We start from the raw sequence: 13,928 nt of genomic DNA on the forward strand, positions 1-13,928 counted from the left end.
GGGCTCCTAGGAGGAAGAGTGGGATATAAAATGTAAAATATAATGATGATGATGATGATGATGATGATGGTTGGTCTCAGCCAGCCTATACATACGGAGGCTTTGCATACAGAGCACCCCGCCGGTGGCTGTTGCTGGTGTCTATCACCGGGGAGTCGCCACCATGAGAGCTAGTAAGGTGTCCTCTCACCCACCCCCAAACCCAGCTTTACATAGGCAATCTCCCTTTGCTTGTAAAGGAGAATCCTTACCAGATTCTTACCTTTTACCTTACCTTACCTTTTACAAGCAAGACAGTTGAACTGGGTCAACTGCTCAAACTCAACCACCACCAGTTCAAATGAACTAGCACAGGAACCAGGCAGTTCAGTTCACATTCAGTTTGAATTTGAACCAAACAGTGCATGGCGGTTCCGTGCACACCCCTAGTCCCCCTCACTGAGCTGCTTTTTGTTCCTAGGTCTGGTTGGTGAGCTTCGGGATTCTAGTAAAAAAAACCAAAGTAGACCTTGTAAGTCTGAAGTCTTCCCACTCCTGATGCAGAGTGTCAGTGCGAGGTATTGATGCCTCGATGGAGTTGCTCTGGGAAGAGCAGAAGGTTCCAAGTTCCTTCCTTGGCTTCTCTAAGGTAGGGCTGAGAGAGACTCCTGCCTGAAACCTTAGAGAAGCTGCCAGTCTGTGTAGACTATACTGAGCTAGGTAGACCAATGGTCTGACTCAGTATATGGCAGCTTCCTATGTTCCTTTTGCATAGCTCAGAATAATTTCAAAGGAATCTGCACAGGAGCATGTTCTGATGGATTGTGTGTCATGGGTGATTGATTCAATGGCAACTGATTCAATGGCACTCAAAATCTGTAGTGTAAATGGGCCCCTCACCTTCTCTCATGGTAAGGCCACTTCTAGTGAACCAAGAGGATCCATCTGACAAAGCGGATCCATGTGACAAGCCTTGCTAGGCATCTTGGGAGAGAAAAAAGACTCACCATTTAATAGCAGCTTGCCACAGGGATAAGGCAGCTTTTTTATCTATTATGTGCTATCCATAGTTTGCAGAAAAGATAGATGGCTGGTTTGGATTATAATCAATCAGCCACAAGCAATATCACGCCAATCAACCACACCAATCAACCACAAGCAATAAGGACATGTGTGTGTGCCATAAGGGAAATACTATGAGAGAAAGGTGCCCATTGTGCTGGAGGATATACACACTTATGGTGCACATACATCCTTATTGCATGTGGTTAGTTGGCAGACAAATATACAAACCAGTCCATAAATACTAAAATAAGATTGTCCCATGTACTCCTGAGCTACAGCAATAAAAAAAATGGTTTCTAGCATCCAGATTTTACAAGAAATTGTAACTGTGGCAATAGTGTGGCTTATACAGACAGCACTGCCACAACATCCTGCATGAGGCAACTTTAAGGACTTTGTAGACCAAAACTAAAAGTTTGAGTATTGCTGTTGTGCTACTTCAGATCAGAATAACAGTTTGAAGACTGAAGTCTGAATGCCCGGAGTGTGAAGGAGTGTTGTCATTTTGAACAAGCTCGATCACTCAGATAATTTCAAGAAACATAGTTTTCAGTCAGCATAGATTCATTCCTTTCTCCAACCCTGCAGAGTCCTCCAGATTGTTTTTGAAAATCAGATGGCAATCCCCTTGATTGGTCTAACTGGAAAAATATCAACAATTTTTTGAGATTACCATTCTGCTTCAAACAGAATTTTAAAAAATGGGTGAAAGCAAGAGATCTTGATTCAGGGAATTAATTCAGGCCATGTAATTTCATTTAGAATTACAGCAGATCAAAGAGAAATGAAATAATATCCAGCTGAGTATACAGAATAGAACTCTCTTTAATAGCTCCAGATGGATTATAGAATCATCATGCTCTGTCAACCGGAATGAAAAAATGTGCAGGGATGAAATTAAGTTTACAGACCAGTAGAAGTCATCTATTGCTTTCCATGTAGGTGAAATTCCTGGATACAAACTGATATGCTAACCAAAACATACACCTACTTCTGATACAATATGATCTTTGAAGATAGGAACATAGGAAACTGCCATATACTAAGTCAGACCATTGGTCTATCTAGCTCAGTATTGTCTTCACAGACTGGCAGCGGCTTCTCCAAGGTTGCAGGCAGGAATCTCTCTCAGCCCTATCTTGGAGAAGCCAGGGAGGGAACTTGAAACCTTCTGCTCTTCCCAGAGCAGCTTCATCCCCTGAGGGGAAGATTTTGCAGTGCTCACACATCAAGTCTCCCATTCATATGCAACTAGGGCAGACCCTGCTTAGCTATGGGGACAAGTCATGCTTGCTACCACAAGACCAGCTCTCCTCCCATTTCTCCTCCCCAAGATGTTTTCAATGTGGCTAGAGTTGAATGAGGGAGATAAAAAAAGGAAAATGGAAGTAAATAGGAGTAAAACAAAGGCCTGTGTGAGCAAAAAGGTCTTTACCTGGCATCTAAAAGAACAAAGTGACGAAGCCAGGTGAACCTCACTTGAGAGGCTATTCCATCAATGGGGTGCAACCACTGAAAAGGCCTTGTCCCTTGTAGCCACCTATCTTGCCTCATTTGTCAGGGGCACCTGGAGGAAGGCCTCTGAAGAAGATCTTAAGGTATGGGTAGGGACATATGGGGCAAGGTGCCCTATTAGGTAACCCACTCCCAAGCCATTTAGGGCTTTAAATGTTAAAACCAGCACTTTGAATTGGGCCTGGAAATGGACTGGGAGCCAGTTCAGCTGACAAAGCACTGGCGTAATATGGTCAAAATATCCAGTCCCAGTTAATAATTTCACAGCTCTATTTTTTACCAGCTGCAGTTTCCAGAGCATTTTCAAAGGCAGCCCCATATACAACACACTGCAGTAATCTAAGCGAGAGATTACCAGAGTGTGACTAACTGTGGCCAAGCTATCTGTCCAAGTAAGGTCGCAGTTGGAGCATCAGCCAAAGCTGATAAAAGGCGCCCCAAGCCACAGAGGCCACTTGAGCCTCCAGTGACAATGCTGGATCACTGGAGCACCCCCAGACTGTGAACCTGGTCCTTCAGGGGAGTGCAACCCCATATAGAACAGGCTGAACATCATTCACCCAGGTAGAGGAACCACCGACCAAAAGTCCTTCAGTCTTGTATGGATTGAGTCTCAGTTTATTCACCCTCATCCAGTCCATTACTGCATCCAAGCACCGATTCAGAACAGTCACCAATCCACCTGTGTCTGATGAAAAAGAGAGCTACAACTGAGTGTCATCTGCATATTGATGACACCTCAAGCCAAATCTCCCAATGACCTCTCCCAAAAGCTTCATGTAGATGTTAAACAACATAGGGGAGAACCCTGAAGAACTGCATAGCATAATGGCCAAGGGGTTGAGAAGTAGTCCTCCAGCACCACCTTTTGGGAATGAGCTTAGAGGTAGGAGTGGACCACCTCCAAGCAGTGCCTCCCACACCCAACTCAGCCAGTCTATCCAAAAGAATACCATGGTCAATGGTACTGAAAAATGCTGAGAGATCCAATAGAATTAACAGGGTTGTACTCCCCCTGTCTCTCTCTCTCTACACAGGTCATCCCACAGGGTGACCAAAGCAGTTTCTGTTCAAAAGCAGGGCCTGAAGCCTGATTGAAATGGATCTAGATAGTCCGTTGCCTTCAAGAGTGTCTGGAGCTGGTCAGCCACAACACGCTCAAGCACCTTGCCCAGGGAGGGAATCTTGGCCACAGGCCTATAGTTGTTTACATCCTCTGGGTCCAGACTGGGTTTCTTTAGGAATGGTCAAATAATAGCTTGCTTCAATGAAGCTAGGACCACTCCCTCTCTCAATGAGGCACTTAGAAGCTGCTGGACCCAGCTAAAAATTCCCTTTACTAGATTTAATAAGCCATGAAGGGCAAGGGTCGAGCAGGCACGTGGTTGGCCGAACCCAACTAAACACCTTGCCCACATCCTCAGGGACCAATAATTGAAATTCCTCCAGCAAAACTAGGCCAGGTTTTACTCTGGACACCTCTCCCAATGATCTTGCATCAGCCATAGTGTCCAACTCATGACAAATGTGAGCGACTATCTTCAAAGTGCTGTGCAAATGCATTACAGTGTGCTAATATAAAGCATGCTTTTAGTACTAAAATATTGTCTCTAACTCATTCCACTGTTTTGGGGATCCAGTTTGATTTTTAAGGGGTTGTTCTGGTCTGTTCCACCTGTCCAGGTTGTTCCATTCCATTTTTGGTTGTGAAGGGGTTAATAAAAGTGTAATGTTGGCAGTCTTTCAGTGCTAAAATATTGTTCTTCTCATGCCTCTCTAAGAGATCCCACCATTTCTGGGATCCAGTTTGATTTTGAAGGAGTTGTTCCTTTTCACAGTCCCACTGGTTTTTAAACATCAAGATGATCTTTCTGACAAGAGAAACATTTTATCTTGCAGATTGTTCTTTCCTGTACCCACAGGCACAGCAAACTAATATTTGTAGAAATCTCATTAAAGGTTAAGAAGAATTCACTTAGATATTAGACACTTTTGCTTTTGGTAGCAAAAATATATCTCACTGCTGTGTTCCTTAAAAAAAAAACCAAAAAACCAAACCCAAAACCAAACTCTCCTGCTAATTTTAGCATTTCAATTGGCTTCTACTTTGCGGGGGTTTTGGAGAAGCACTTTCAGAGCCAAAATTCTTTTTATGGGGCCGTAGAATCTAGACGCCAGTTACCAGATCTGCAACGTTGACGGGGCAGCGCCCTAAAGCGCTTTCTCCTCCTGCAGCAGATGAGCTGTCCCTGTCCTAAGCCAAAATCATGAATGGTGCCAAGGCGTTGATGGGATTACTTGAAGAAAGCAGAGAGAAACTCCGCCTTCCTGAGAGCAGCCAGTAGCATCCGCCGTCTCGGCAGAGCCTGGGTGGGACTCACGGAGCCTTTCCTTTGTTACTGTATTGAGAGAAACCACAGAATGGGAAGGGAAGGAGTCTACTCAGAGGCAAGTGTCCAGAAGTTTGAAATATGCCTGGAGCAGTTGGAACATGTCTCGAGATACTTCCTGCCTCCAAATAAACGTTAAGGTACAAGTCTTGAAATTCTCTCTACGTATGTCTTTCTCCACTATCGAGAGTTTGTTTCTCACTTGGATGGTTTTAAGATAATGAAGAGGAATATTTTGCTTAATCGACTTTGCTTTCTATTTTCTAGTTGAGCGTTTTTTAGGTCGTTCTAGAGAAGTGAAGTTAGGTGGTTTCCCCCTTCCTTTCTAGCTTGTCAGCTGAGTGTTGAGCATTTAAGGGTCATAGGGGTTTGTTTGGGGTTTTTTTTGGCAAATGTTCTTTAATTAAAATACTTCTCTGAAACTGCCTCTGGCCACAGACGACTGCGTTTTAGTGGTGCTGCATGTTCCTCATTCGTCAGCTAAGTACTTTAGGGTAGTTTGGGATCGAGGACGTCGTAGGAGCGCGATATATTCTGGGATCGCGTCTCCCTAAACCCGACCGATTTTTCTACCTTGAATAATGGGAAGTATGCAGGCGTTTGTGATGCAAATCCGAAGTAATTACGGAAACTGTAAATCGCTAAGCTCAAGAAGAGGTGCAGTAAAGCTGGTTCAGGATTAGTTAGTTGCATTGAAATCCTGACTGTGTGCTGAGCAGCAGTCATTCTCCTTAGGCTAAATTATCTCGCTCTGCCTCGCGCATGCTAAACCCACCCATTGCCTTAAGCACCTCTGTTTCTTTTCCTTGAAGTGACTTAGTGGTGGCGCATTCGGGTTAACTACGAATGCACGCAAAAGTCTTGCCCCGGGGTGACAGGTCCCTTGACTTGCTCTCGAATGTGCCCGCCCGCATCGCATCACCTCTTCCCACCTGCCCGAGAAGAACAGCTTGCTGACATCATGGAAACACCCGACTACCCGGGAAAGCGCGAGCTAACGCCCCCTCTGCGCTGCTCAGTCTAGAGATTCCCTTTGGTCAACGCAACTGTCGATCAACCCAGACGATTCTTTACCCTTTCTGGAACCTCCCTTAGAACCAAAATGGAACGCGCCGAGATGCTCCTCCCCTTTTTGGCTGGCGAAGGGAGTAGCAAGCACCCAGGTAAAGGCGCTTAAAGAGCGCATCTTTGTGTTTGTCGCTCCCGCCCGCCTTGTTGTTGCGGGCGCCTTCCTGTCAGTACTTTGCCTTCTAGCGTTGTTGCCAACCTGGTTGCTCAGAAGCGATGAAAAGCAGCTTGGGTCGCTCCCTCTTCACACCCTGCCAGCGATAGGGGCAGAGCTGCTTGCGAGGGGCTTACATAGATCCAAGTGGTGTTTGCAGCCAGTTCTCGGAAAGGTAAAAGATTCAGCCTCAAGAAGGATTGTTGCTTGCTAGTAGTTCTTGTTTTTTTTTTTAAGTAGAGAACTTCTTAACTCCAATAGGAAATTCAATCTCCTTATTGTCCCTGTCTGCTCCATTGCCCCACTTCTTCCCTTAAAACCTTTAGTCCTGTTTGATTGGCCTGTATAGATTTTTGTCTATAAAGTAGCTTTCTTTTGATTGTTACATGGATAAATAACTTCACCCATACCGGTATAATTGGGAAAGTGTCAGAGAAATGTGGGACTGGTGGCAATTTACTTTTGAATGCTGTTCTTGCTGTGTTGTCCTGAGTCTGTGGATTGGGCAGTATATTAAATCTTTTTATTAATAAATAATAAATAGACTCTTGGACTGATCCAGCAAGTCAGTTCTCATATTTTTATGCTTTCCAAGTCTTCTCCCAGTGATGCTATCTTATTGGCTTTGGGGAGCTGAATTATAACATAAGAAGAAACACTAGAGCAGTCTGTCTTCTGTGCACATGACTTCTCATCTGGGTGTAGAAAGGAGATATGTTTGTCTGAAGGAGAGTTTTAGACAGTATTTCAGTTTTATTGGAATTAATGTATGTGACCTGATGAAAGATAGAGCCTGAATGATTATCTCTTGTTCTGGGTTGTATTATCTTTTGCTTAGAAATGGATATGGTTCTATAGAAATTGAGAATTTGCTGATTTTAATTCTGCCAAGGAGTTCTGTGGATTGTTGAAGCTTGCATGCTATTTTGTCAGTGGAGGTGATCACTTGCTTATTTTTGTACTTCTTGCTTTCTAGGACCAATAGAGCTACACTAAGTAACTTGTGCATCAGGGAAAACCTATAATGTAAGAATGCGGGGGGGTGGGTGTTATCTCACAAAATACTTTAGAAACCAATTGTATACCTTAGAGCAAGTGGGAATTCATGTAGATTTCATGAGGGGAATAAATGGGCCTTTTGCTATGAATCTAAATGAGCATATGCATCCAAATGGTGTGTGTTAAAGTATCAAGCTATAGTTTTAGTGTGTACCTGCAAGATGCACAGGAGTCATGGTAGTCCCGGTGCTCATCGCTGCCAGTCAAAATAGTAGGGAGCAGGATCAGTGTGAGCACCATACTTGTTCAATCCCCAACAATTTGAGGATTGAAACCCTGTGCTAGCTAAGGTTATTTCTGAGGTTTAGTAGTAAGCTGTGTCCAGTTGTGACTCAAACTGCCATTTGGATGCAGAACTAAATTTCTGTCTTTGCTTGCAAGCCTATGTAGCAAACACAGATGTGTCATCTTTCCGTGAGTTAATTTCTTATGAAATAAAAGCAATACAGCTTCATGGTTCCCTTAGCGTTCTTGGTTACTAGCTGTTCACTGGAGGTAAAACTCATTAACTTGAATAGAGATGAGCAGATGCCCTAGCTTACTTGTTTTTCAAAAAGATTCAGAATGTGGACATCAGTTCAGTCATCTTAGTCAATTTATATCTTGCAATCCTCAGTGGTGCTGTTAGAGAGCAGTATTGGATGTTACTGTATTTTGCTTTTCATGAATCCAGTCTTAGCATCTTGGTATATACTACATTTGAAGATTTTAATGGCTTGTTTTTCAAAAGATCAGGGAGTTTACTTGCACACTGAAATGCATCTAATTCTAGATTAATTGATGCATTAAGCTTGTGTTTCCAAACACTAATCCTGTATCGCTTGCTAAATCTGGGGGTGGAGAGGTGAATTTCTTGGGAGGCATTCAGCAGGGAGTGACTGCAGATCTTGCCCTCTTGCTGTGTGTCTTGGAAATGACAATTGACAGCCAGCTGGCTACTGAATGTAACTTCAGTAGTTCAACAGAGATTTTAAGAACATCTGCATATTGCCTGCTTGCAGAAATAGCTGGCAGCTTCTTTAAAAAAGAGCAATTTCCTATTTATACTTTCTCCTTCTCTGATAGCTGTTGGTAGGAGAGGGGTGTAATTAAATCCAATTACTTTGGCTTGGTTCACAAGCCAGTGCAAAGTAATTGCTTGTTAATTTGGATTTGGAGGAGAAGGCCTCATCCTATGGTCAGGCCCAGATGGCCAGTGCTGCCCCTCTGCTTGTAGTAGTGCAAACAATTTGGTATCATTTGGTCAGCATGTGATGCCAGTGCAGAAAGGAAGGACATAATGTTAAGACTTCAGAAGCATGACACCAGATACAATGGTGTGTGTAGCAGCTCTGTAACACAGCTACTAATTCTCATAAAGGTGCCAGAACACATTTGGTGGTGTTATGCTATTTACACAGTCTACCAGATGTTATTGACTGGATTTGGTACTTTAATTATCGGGCCCTTTCCAAGGGTCTAGGATAACTAAAGAAAAATTAAAGATAGCGTCGTAGTATTTGTGCTCTCCTGAGTAGTGTGGCCTTATGTAGCTGATGTGTTGTAATTTTATCGATGCCCAAGGTGTCAAGATGGTGTTCAAGTTCTTTTGGTACTGCACCAAGGGCACCAACAACTATTGGCACCACTACTGTTTTCTTTTTCCAGAGCCGCTCAATTTCAATCTGAAGGTCCTTGTATTTAGTTGTTTTTCTCCAGTTTTTCACCAACTCATCTATCACCTGGGATTGAAATATCAATTATCAGAACCCGATTCTTCTCGATGACTGTCAGATCCAGCATATTATGTGCTAAATGCCTATCAGTTTGTATTCTATAATCCCAAAGGATTTTAGCCTCCTCATTTTCTGTGACCTTCTCAATTGTATGATTCCATCAATTCTTGCTTGCTGGCAATTTGAAATTCTTACAAAGGTTTCAGTGGATCATCACAGCAACTTTATTGTGTCTTTCCTTATAATCAGTCTGTGTGATTTTCTTACAACAACATACAAGGTGCTCAATCATCTCATCCACTTCCTTACATATCCAACACTTACTGTCTTTCTGGATCTTATCAGTTTTTGCTTTTATAACATTTATTCACAGTTATTGTTCCTGGGCTGCAAAAATAAGACCTTCCATTTCTTTCTTCAGTGTCCCCTTCTTTAACCACTGCCATGTTGTGTTATTGTTGACTTTTGATTGTATGTCATTAAAGAACTGACTGTGCAATGTTTTGTTATGCCATTTTTCTCGTCAATTCCTCATATGCTGGTTTTTTGTATTCATCCTTTATTCCCTTCCCCCCCCCCAACTGTCCTGTCTTACTCACTTCCTGTAACATTTCTTCTTGGCTTCCATTGATGTATTTCCATTGATGTATTGAAAAAATACTCATTTTTCTTCTTCAACAGACTGTCTGACTTGCAACATTCCATATCCACCTTCATTTCTTGGCAGGTACAGCCAATCAACATCACTTCTTGGGTGCAGGGCATGATTGATGATGATTATTTTCTTGGTTTTACGATCCAGCGCATCCAATTCTGCAATATCTGCTGTATATCAGATTGCCCATGTGTTGATTGCTTTGATAGTGTTACCACTATTAAGTTTGGACTTCAGTGTCTTTCTTACTCACCTGATATATTCTTTACTAACTTTGGTCTTCACTTCAGCATGCTTGATCTTGTCAATTTGGAGAATGCCCAAATACTTATAACTTTCCTCAGGTGACAGACTCTTTATGTTTCCGTATGGCATCTCAATTCTTTCACTAGTTGTCATTTTCCCTAAATTTATTGAAAATATAGCACATTTGTCCAGTCCAAACTCCATTACTATATCATGGCTATAAATTCTAACTGTATTGAGTAATGACTCAATTTCAGATGGTGACTTTCCATAAAGCTTTAGACCGTCCATGTAAAGGAAGTGCGAAAGCTTAACTGATGTTTTTGAAGTTTGGTATCCATGGTTTGTTTTGTTCAAGATAATGGATAGTAGGAGATTACAAAAAGTAAAGGCGACAATGAGTCTCCTTGAAATATTCCTCTTTGGATGTTAACTTCTCCCACTTCTTATCCGTTTACTAGCAAATAAGTCTTCCATGTGTTCATTGCCTTTTTAACAAAAATTTTAATGTTATCATTCACTCCAGTCATATCCAGGCATTTTAAAATCCAGTTAATATGGTAATGAATCGAATGCTTTCTTATCTTAGTCAATCCAAGCTACACTTAGATTTGTCTTCCTTCATTTACAATTTTCCAAAACCATTTTGTCAATCAGAAGCTGATCTTTTGTGCCTCTTGTTTTCCGATGGTTTCCTTTCTGTTCCATTGGTAACAAACTGTTCCTTTCTAGGTGGTCTTGCACGGCATCTGCTACAATTGCTGTCATGAGTACAATTGCCTTACATTGTTGTAAGGCAAGTTACTGCCCTATAGTTACTTGGTACTGCCCCTTTTTCATAGTCTTTCAGAAGAAGACAAGTCTTGCCAGTTGTCATCCATTCATCAAGTTCTCCACCTTCCAGTATATCATTCATTTGCTTGGCTAATCTTTTATGTAAGCTGGTCAGATGTTTGAGCCAAAAGCCATGTACTTCATCCATTCCCAATGCTGTCCAATTCTTAGTAAAGAAGTGGTACTTCTTTACTAAGTATTCCTTGATCTTTTAATTCTTAAGCTTTTTCTCTTTCATGTCCTTCAATTTGATGGCATCTGCTCTTAACTTACTGATCTTACTTTCCACTCGAACCTTCCGTTTTGGTTTTTCCTTTTGTTGTATCTTTGGCTTGTTAAGTTCATATCCAAGCTCTTGTGTGATCACTGCTGCCACATTGTGCATGAGCTGGTTTGTTTCCTGTAATGTCTCAGTCTTACTCTCAGCTACAGCTTTGTTCAGGTCATTTAATGCTTGTGCCAGATCTCTTTTGGACACCAGCTTCAGTGCAGGCAGTCTTTTATGCTCTTTTCTTATTTTCATATATTCAACAATTTTTCCTTTCAGTTCTTTTTGCATCTCAGTTAGCTGATAATCTTGAGAATTTGGCACAATCAACAGAGGTGTTTCACTTCTTTCTTTGTATTCTGCTGGATAATTTCTCGGCGGTTCATGGTCGATATCCTCACTCTGGATATTTTGCTGGAGTTCATCCACATCAGTAAATACTTTCTTTCACATTATAAATCAGCATTGATCTACTAATCTAAGTTCCATAATTTCAGAGTTTGGATGTTTTTGTCTCCAAATTTCATAAATTATTTTCTGGAATCCACATTTCTATTAATTATTAATTATTAACTATTATTATGTTTATATTGCACCTTTCTTCCATCACAGAACTCAGGGCAGCATGCATGGGGGTTCCTAAGTAGTCACCCATTCTGGTATTGACCAGGCTAGGTCTGCTTAGCTTCAGCAAGGTGGCTTTATCTTGTGTCCTGAGCCCATGCCTATTTCTCTGTGCTATTGGGCAGTATTTAGCATTCTAGGATCAGCATCCCTGTACAATTGCCTATTCATTCATATACCTTGAAGATCCTGCAATTACTGGTGGCCCTAGAATTAGTTGGCACACCTATTGCCAACTGTGAAACAGATATGCTATGGTATATGGTAGAAAACTAGGGCTCCATGCCCAGCAATTCCAAACAGGGCTGTGAAAATTATGCACATGCAGGGTGTGTGTGTGTGTGTGTGTGTGTGTGTGTGTGTGTGTGTGCACACATGCATTAAGGACTTGCATTCCTATCTCTATCCATCCATATATATATATGGATGGATAGAGATAGGAATGCAAGTCCTTAACGCACACATGCTACAGAGTTATCCCATAAACACCTGGCAAGGACAAAGAGCAAAGCACCTTGTGTTCTGGATCAAACGGCTTCAATTCCAAACAAGGTCTTTCCTTAGTAGTCCTTGCTGGCATTTCCATGTGCTTTTTTCAGCACTTTAGAAATGTGTCTAAGTTTTTGGCAGCACTGGTTGCTGTTTTGGTGGGATGCTACAGCCATGCATGGGCCTATGCAATGATTCATTGTACAAGTGTAAGGAGTGTGAGCACTGTTTGTTGATGTGTTGGCTTTTGCCCTGGAGGGATGGCTTCTTTCTCTTCAGTGCAGGACGCAGGATACCTTTCACTGGATACACAATTCTTTTCAGTTTGTTTTGCTCTGCATCCTCTACCATAAAAGCCTTGGACGTGCGGCCGTGCTGCCCGTGTCTTTTTCGCCCGTTCTGGGCATGCGCGGAGCGGAGCGCATGCCCAGATCGGGCGAAAAAGATACGGCTGCCCAGAGACGGGCGGCCATGTTGGACACGGCCGCCGGTGGAGTCCTCGGCCAGAGGTGGAGTCCTCGCCGCCACGGGAGACCGGGAGGAGCAGAAGCGGCGGGCGGAGAGTGCGGCCGAGGCGGCGGCGGAGCCGCGGCCTCGGCCAAAGGAGTGCGGGCCAAGGAGGTGGTGGCCGCGGCGGGGCGAGTGGCCCCGATGGCGGCGGCTGCCGCCATGAGAAACGGCAGGCGGAGAGTGCGGCCGAGATGGCGGCAGAGCCGCCGCCTCGGCCAAAGGTGGCGGCCCAAGGAGTACGCCCAAGATGGGTGAGGCGGCAGCGGGAAACCCCCCCCCCCCACTAGAGCCCGTTATTACAACGGGCTTACACATACTAGTACTTTCATAAAAGCTTTCAAAACACAAACCAGATTTGTTCCAGTTTTTAAAATCCAGTTTATGTACTCTAAATCTCTCTCTTAAAGCTGTCAAAGGAACGATCAATGAACTTAAGTTGTAATGATGTGAAAGCCCCTTATTTATTGATTACTATGAGGATGTTATTCACTCATGGTCTTCTTGAACACAGGAGCCATGGGGGAAAATTCTTTTAGTCTTTTATCTTTCACGGATAGGCCACAGACTTCTAGAAAGAAGATTCTGACTACACTGCATATCAGCAGAGTTTGTAAATCAGACTCTGTATTTAATGCATGAACAGTGATTGAGCAAAGTATACACTGTAAAGCCCTTGGCAATCCTGAACCTATTTCTAGTAACACTTGAAACTATTTAGTGTTGAAACAAAGCACAGTAGCACCCCTAATTATACTAATCTCTTCACGGTCAAGTTTAATCTTCTGCCTCTCCTGTAGCTCTGTGTACTTGGCCAAGGAGCCTCACTTGTTTTATTTTGGCCAAAGTCCCCACCCGAAGCTGCTAACTGAGTAAAGAGGCACCTTTTGGAAGTGGTGATTCTCTTATATTTAGCAGGGGGAGAGCAACTGGCCCTGTCCATCCCCAGCACAACACCCCTCCAGTGGCTGTTGTTGGTGTCTGTCTCATGTTTCTTTTTAGATTGTGAGCCTTTTGGGACAGGGAATCTTCTTTCTTACTTACTTATTTATTTATTTATTTATTTATTTATTTCTATGTAAACCGCTTTGCAGACTTTTGTTGAGAAATGGTATATTAGTAGTAGACTAAATTTTAAATGTCCCAGTAGGCCAAAACCAACCATGACCTGATGTGTGAGGGCCAAGGTCAATTTTCAGCACATTAATTATTACATTAAAATTATCGTTGAAAATATTAATGAAGGCAGCTTTAGTTACAGGTTGATCCCTCCCCCCAATTAAGGGACCCATAATTCTTAACCAAGGATAATGGCCAGAAAATAGGCCTTGTTCCTGTTGAGTCAGTGAGGCACCTGGAG

General features: G+C 42.8%; 1 protein-coding gene across 6 annotated transcripts in view; it reads left to right on the forward strand.

Annotated features, from left to right (window-relative positions):
- Positions 1-4,904: 4,904 nt before the first annotated feature.
- Positions 4,905-13,928, forward strand: part of OSBPL3 (oxysterol binding protein like 3) — a 145,913-nt gene continuing 136,889 nt past the window's right edge. For 3 of the 6 annotated variants that reach the window (XM_053266466.1, XM_053266463.1, XM_053266472.1), the window contains exon 1: positions 4,905-5,089. The gene's annotated coding sequence lies outside the window, so the exon portion shown is untranslated. Of the gene's footprint in view, positions 5,090-5,989; positions 6,113-6,160; positions 6,347-13,928 lie in introns of those variants that run through there. The other 3 variants (XM_053266469.1, XM_053266468.1, XM_053266465.1) reach the window with 3 other exon arrangements.

The sequence above is a fragment of the Hemicordylus capensis genome, chromosome 6 (assembly GCF_027244095.1).
Source record: "Hemicordylus capensis ecotype Gifberg chromosome 6, rHemCap1.1.pri, whole genome shotgun sequence".
Lineage (NCBI taxonomy): Eukaryota > Metazoa > Chordata > Lepidosauria > Squamata > Cordylidae > Hemicordylus > Hemicordylus capensis.